This window comes from Lactuca serriola, chromosome 2, assembly GCF_051521515.1.
Source record: "Lactuca serriola cultivar US96UC23 chromosome 2, Lser_US96UC23_V15, whole genome shotgun sequence".
NCBI lineage: Eukaryota > Viridiplantae > Streptophyta > Magnoliopsida > Asterales > Asteraceae > Lactuca > Lactuca serriola.
The window spans coordinates 185,884,904-185,891,481 of NC_136409.1; positions in this window are offsets into that span (position 1 = coordinate 185,884,904).

Sequence of the window (6,578 nt, forward strand, 5' to 3'; positions counted from 1 at the left end):
AAACGTAGAAAACTCCACTCCAAATCACACCTATTTACTCGTGTGGTGGTGTTCACTAGCATACATGTCTGCCACATCAACATTTCAGCTGCAAAAATCCTTCCATACCCCAAAGCCTTAGTTTCTCATTTTAGTGTGATATAAAATACAAGGATGATGACTTAGGCTCGGGTTTCACTCATTTATTTTTAGTTTGTCATTTCGGTGTCATGTCATTTTTCTCTCGTTCTTTGTTTAATATTGAAAATAGTTACATATCACATTCATTTATTCATATTTAAATAAAATTATAAAACTATAATGTAAAAAAATATATAAGCTTGTAATTTATTTCTAATAATATAAAACTAATAACAATAACTAAAATAGGACATCATGACGAACACAAACCTAGTTGATGTATTTTTTCTCATGTTTCTTCGGATGATGGTTACATTTCCGAAATAAACCTGACTTCCGACTCGGGAGGTTGGGTTTCCAGAACATATCCATGAAGAGCTGATAAGTTGTTGAATATGTTCGGGGGTAACGGTTGGTATATGATAAATTTATTGCACGTTTTTGAAATTGAAACGAGGGGTAAATAAATAGGGACATCCAATTAGGGTCGGTAAAGTGCTATCAAAGGATTGAAAGCAAAAATGTTTTTAACAGGTGTTCTTAAACTAGTAGCATGGGATTTTCTTTCAACTGAATATTGGGGTGAGGTTGTTGGGATGTTTGTTGGAATCCATTTTGATGAAAAATATATTGAATGGTAGAATGTGATAGAAGGTTGTGTGTAGAGTCGGTCTAAACCATTTTGAGATCATTCTAAATAAAAAAAGAAGTCTTTCTAAGTATAAGAATTATAGTCGATAATTACAATTAATGCACCGAAAAATAACATGTTTAATTAAAATAAATAACATGTGTAATTCACTTAAACTTTATTTTTTGGGGTAAAAATGGCGACACCTCCAAAATTAATTAATCAAAATAATTAATACGGCAGAGGATGAGGACTACACAAAGACATACATGGATTACTAGATGGACTACTACCCGTTTATCCGAAATAGTATCACATTGTTCAACAACATAGGATACACGTTAAAGTAAGATGAATAGAAGCAAGCCATATTGTGTTTTCACATGCTACCCTATCCGGTTTTAAATACGATTGATATATGGGGAAAGTCGTGTTTGTGAACCCCTATTTTCAAGACATATTCTAGTTGCACACAGACAATGCATAAAAACATGACATCTGAAAATAGTTGTACACTTGAAGTAGATAATACAATAATACATGGAAGTGTTTTAAGGAATATCGGCATAAAAACAAACATGCTAATGGTTTCTTTGCTAATGATGGTGGCCTATTGAGATTTTTAGAACCCCTAAATATCACATTTTCAAATACTAAAGTTATCTTTTTTAAACTTGTATAATTTTCGCCACTTAAATAGAGGACTAAGCACAAAACAAGTAAACATCATGTTATGTTTTTTTATACTTTTGGGGAGAGTTGTAAGAATATCCAAAGGTTCTTCTTGTGAGTTGTTGCTCCATAAAGTACATATATTTCTCGTGCACTTACCTCACATTTCCATTTTATGCATGTTTGATGGGTTAAATGATAATTTACATATTGAAAAGAGTTATAAATTATAGGTTAACTATGATACTTCTAGGTTAGCAATTGTGTTTGTTTCCTTTACTTTTAAAAATACTTAGAAATTCTCTGATACATTGATTGCAAAAATAGATTTGAAGCATTGAAGCAATCCTACCAACTATTAACTTCATTCAAAACAAAACAATTAATGCAATATGTATTCTATTATCCATTTTAGAAATCATAAGTGTATCTAAATTTAAAAATAAAAAATTGAGAGGTATATCTCCTTATCGTTTATGAAGGCGATTTAGTTTCGCATAAGTTTTTAAGCTCGATTTTGAGTTTGAAAAGCCTAAACCCACGACGAATCAATGAAGAACATGGTATTTGGAACATGGAATCTGAAATCAACTCTAAACTCTGATGCAAAACAACTCGAATTTGAACCTTCAATCGGCTCTAAAACCGGATTTGAAGTTCTAGTTCAAGTTTAAACGTGCAAATATGAAAATTGGTTCTAAAATCATATTTTGAATTCGAGTTTCAACCTGCAAATACTCTGAAACCAAATCCAAAATATATGGTTTTCTGAAAGCCCTTGACTGTTTTGTTCTTGACATTGTGATTCTGACTAACCGATACAACCCTTCTCAACGATTTATTTGTAGGTTTATGTGTAACCATACTAAAATGATGAACGTGATTTGGTTTTTCTTGTGCATGTACCTAAATTTCTTGAAACTGAATTGCAAGTTGTGTGTATGATGATGGATTGATTTTTAGGTTGGGTCAAAAGATGAAGAACAAGGTGTGGATCACTAAAAAATTCAAAGTTATCCGAAAAAAGATGCCCCTAAATTCAACGAACTCATGTTTGACCGGAGAAGACATTGAAAACCGACAAAACCCACTACTCGATCAGATTTGTACTTTGTGAACAATTTCAATAAGTTTAATAGTACAGAGATCACAAAAATAAGTATATTGATTAAATATGTATAAAACCTAAAGTTAGTTACCCTTACAAGTGTAACGTCACAAAAATACTTAGTAAAATTTAATTTTTAAGTAAGTTAAATCCATTCATTCATTGTTCAAAAAGACATTCAGATTCAAAGTATTCTTAAAACATCATAGTAGTTTGTAAACATTTAGTGCATAATAAACTCCAGGAGATGCAGTGCGATCAAGCCGAGCCGTCCCTTTTGAAAATAAAAGTACCTGAAACCATAAATATAAACTGTAAGCAAAAAGTTTAGTGAGTTTCCCAAAGGACCACATACCATACAAAATAAATGGTATAGGTAAAATCATAGTCTTATAATCATTTCCTGTCATGGGGCCAAACCATGGTCTTTCCATACAATGTAGAGGGCCAAATCCCGATCTTATATATGAGTGTTAGCGGTTAAATCCTGGTCTTTCATATAATTGCCATGGGCCAAATCCTGGTCTTTTATATAATTATCAGGGGCCAAATCATGGTATTTCATGCAAGTATCATAGAGACAACTAGCATTATATACGACAAGTAACAGGTCGGCGTTGGTGCCTTCGACCCATAGATACAGTGAGAAAACTCACTTGAACTACTCAACAGAAGCCAAACAACCACCTCAACATTAGAACAGCCAACCCAAACCTCCTAAAATCAAACTAAGTGTAGCACCCGGTTCTTGGTACGTATCCTCTTTGTTGTACACCTTGTATTTTGGCCTTGGACTCGGCGAGTTGAAGGTCCAACTCGCCGAGTAGAAGCGAGAAGAGACACGGGACTTAAGCGGTGAACTCGGCGAGTCGGGTCCCGGACTCGACGAGTAGACCCTGTTTGGGCAAAAACCCTAATTCGAGGGTTTGCACACTATTTAAACATTCTAACTCGGCCTCCCTTGTCCCTAACACTTCCAGAGAGCTGTAGAGCGAAACCCTAGCCCCCATGTTGTTCTTGTGAGTGATTTTTTGCTTTGTGAAGGAAGTTTGGAGCTTAGAAGAAGAAGGAGGAGGTTGAGGAGTGCAAGGAGGGGAAGTAGATCCGAAATCCACACTGTGAGAGGCTTCCATTTAGGTAGAAAAGTTCTTACCTTGATCACTAGTTCATTAGATCCCCTTTTGTCCCTAATTGGTTGTTTTCAAGCCCTAAAACCTCAAACTCCATGTGTTTATGCTCTATGTTCTAAAAGGACTTCAGATCCGGACCTTATGGACATCTTAGAAGTGTAAAGTCTCAGTGGTTGAAGTGATTGAGGTCCCTATTGAGTGTATGACCTCATAAAGAGCTTGAAATTGCCTTTTGGAGCTCATAGGGCCATGCATGCACGTAAACTTTGCAACTTTATGTGATAAGCATAACCTAGGAGCTTAGATCTATGGTTTGGAACCGTTGCATGTCTCAGATTTGGTCTGTATGGGAGGAGATTTGAAGGGACTCGGCGAGTTCCAAAGTGGACTCGGTGAGTTCTATGAAGATGGTCTTAAGACTCGACGAGTTGGATGAACGACTTGGCGAGTCCTATGAAGATTGCTTGAAACTCGACGAGTTGTTCTTCAAACTCGATGAGTCATATGAGCTATTACTGAGTTAAGAAGGGTTTAAGTGTAGAAGGTCCAACCCTTCGTAGCTGCACGCGAAGTTAGCAATTTAACGTGTAGCAATAGTCCCAGGAACCAAATCCTCAAGATGGATGCTCTGGTGAGGATTTGGAAGCGAGTAGGAGATATGCTTCTGGGACTCGGCGAGTTGTTCTCGGACTCGGTGAGTCGGATCGCGAGTCAGTCTAATCGTCCCAAGAAGTGAGTTAAGGGTGACTCAGTGAGTGGGAATAGGGACTTTATGAGTTAGTACTGTGATAGTAGGAAAGGGATTCGGTGAGTCCAGTCAACTGGAAGTTGACTTTGACCAAGGAGTTGACCTTGGACTAGAGGTAGGTCAGTCATTTGACCTAAGGGTATTTATGAGTGACTAATATATGTTTATGGATTTATAGCCGGAGGATTACCGGTGCAGCAGTCAGACGTCTAGCAGGCAGACTTTCGGTAGCTACTTTTCGAGGTGAGTTTCCTTCCAGTAGGAACGGGTCTAAGGCACCAAGGCCGGCCCGTATAGACGATATGATAGTATCGGAGTGTGGGCAGAGCCCGTATCTCATAGTTGAGTTTGATGATGATATATGCTAGTGTGGTAGAATTGTTTATACTCGTTGTCTGTGTGATACTTGTATGTTATGGTTTAGTAGTTGAGTGTGGGCGAGGCCCGTATCTCTCAGATAGCGTATCTCCTAGCTGTTCATTATATGATTGTATGGTATGTGGTATTATGGGGGAACTCACCAAGCTTCGTGCTTACAATTTACAGTTTCGGTTTCAGGTACCTCTTCAGCTAGGGGGAAGGAGCTGGCGCGGCAACGGCATATCACACACACATACTCTTGTTTTTCCGCATTATGGATTTTCTGGGATGTACTCTGACATATTATTATGATGTGGCTGGTTTTCAGACATGAAGCATTATTATGAAACTTTTATATCGAAGTTTTTATGAATTGACCTACTTAAAAATAAAATTTTTGGCCTGTATTTTTGGATCAATCTTGCATAAAAACATTGCTCCAAAACCACCAAAAACTCCAAAAATGGATGAGAGATGAGATGGGAACCTCAAATCTTGAAAATAGAGGCTAGGGTTTCTCCCAAGAGGTTCTAGATATGATGGAGGCTAAGAAAATACCCTAAAACATGAATTCTTACCTTTAAATACCTTGAAAACCCTAAAAATTTTGTGGGCTTTTGGGCTGCACAATTCTCAAGCCGTGAGAATAAATTCTCACCTCGTGAGCACTTCTCAGGTCGTGAGAATTACTGCTCACCTTGTGAGAACGAGTTTTTACCCAATTTCACTCCAACTTTAAACAATTATAACTTATTTGTTTCAACTCCGTTTTCGACGATCTTTATATCCATGAAAAGGTATTGACGATCCCCATACTCCTATCTAGTGAATTTTGACTTAAAACATGTCGAACTAAAAACCATAATTCATGAAAGAAGTCTAAAACATCATTTTTCCCATTTTACCCTTTGACCTCAAGACACAAACCAAGACTTTAACCACTTTTCCAACATTGTAATCATCTAATAAGGTCTAAACCCATTCCCTTGAAGCTCAAGGCCTTTACTTTACCTTTAAATTGATGAATGCAAAACCGATGGATTGAAGCTTTTAAGGTAAGTTTTTGTTGGTTTTTGACAACTCGATTAGTTTGAAGGAAACGTAATACTGACATCCCTGGAACATTTGGAGATTAATTTTGAATATGTAATGGTGGATGTTTTTGATCTAGTTGTAGGTTAGAGGTGGCAGTCCTCGTTGGGTATTTTTTATTTTGTTTGCATGGATTTTCCGACGAAGAAATGGGGAGGAGGAATAGTGGGCTGCAATGAAGCTTATACTCAATCTTCAAGTGAATTTGTGTTTTGTTGCAGGTTTTAAAGAAGAAGAAGAAAATGATGATGATGATGAGGATGATATATATATATATATATATATATATATATATATATATATATATATATATATATATATATATAGAGAGAGAGAGAGAGAGAGAGAGAGAGAGAGAGAGAGAGAGAGAGAGAGAGAGAGAGTATGGTATGATGTATATTTTTTTAATTTCTTTTTATTTTGGAGTTATAAAAACATTATACATGGTAAAAATAATGTAAAAAAGAAATTAAAAGGGCAAAACTGTCATTTTAGGTTTTCCAAGGACCAAAACCACTAGAATCTTCTAATTTTGGGACCAAAAACATAGAAAATTTTTGATTTTGAGCCTTCATGCAAGTTTTTACAAACCGTAAGGACCAAATTGATAGTTTTTTTTTTTTTTTTTTTTTTTTTTTTTTTGACAAAGTCAGGGGGCTTTTGTAACAATATCCGCTAAGAAATATATAGAAGTTGCAATTCCAAACGACATCGTCT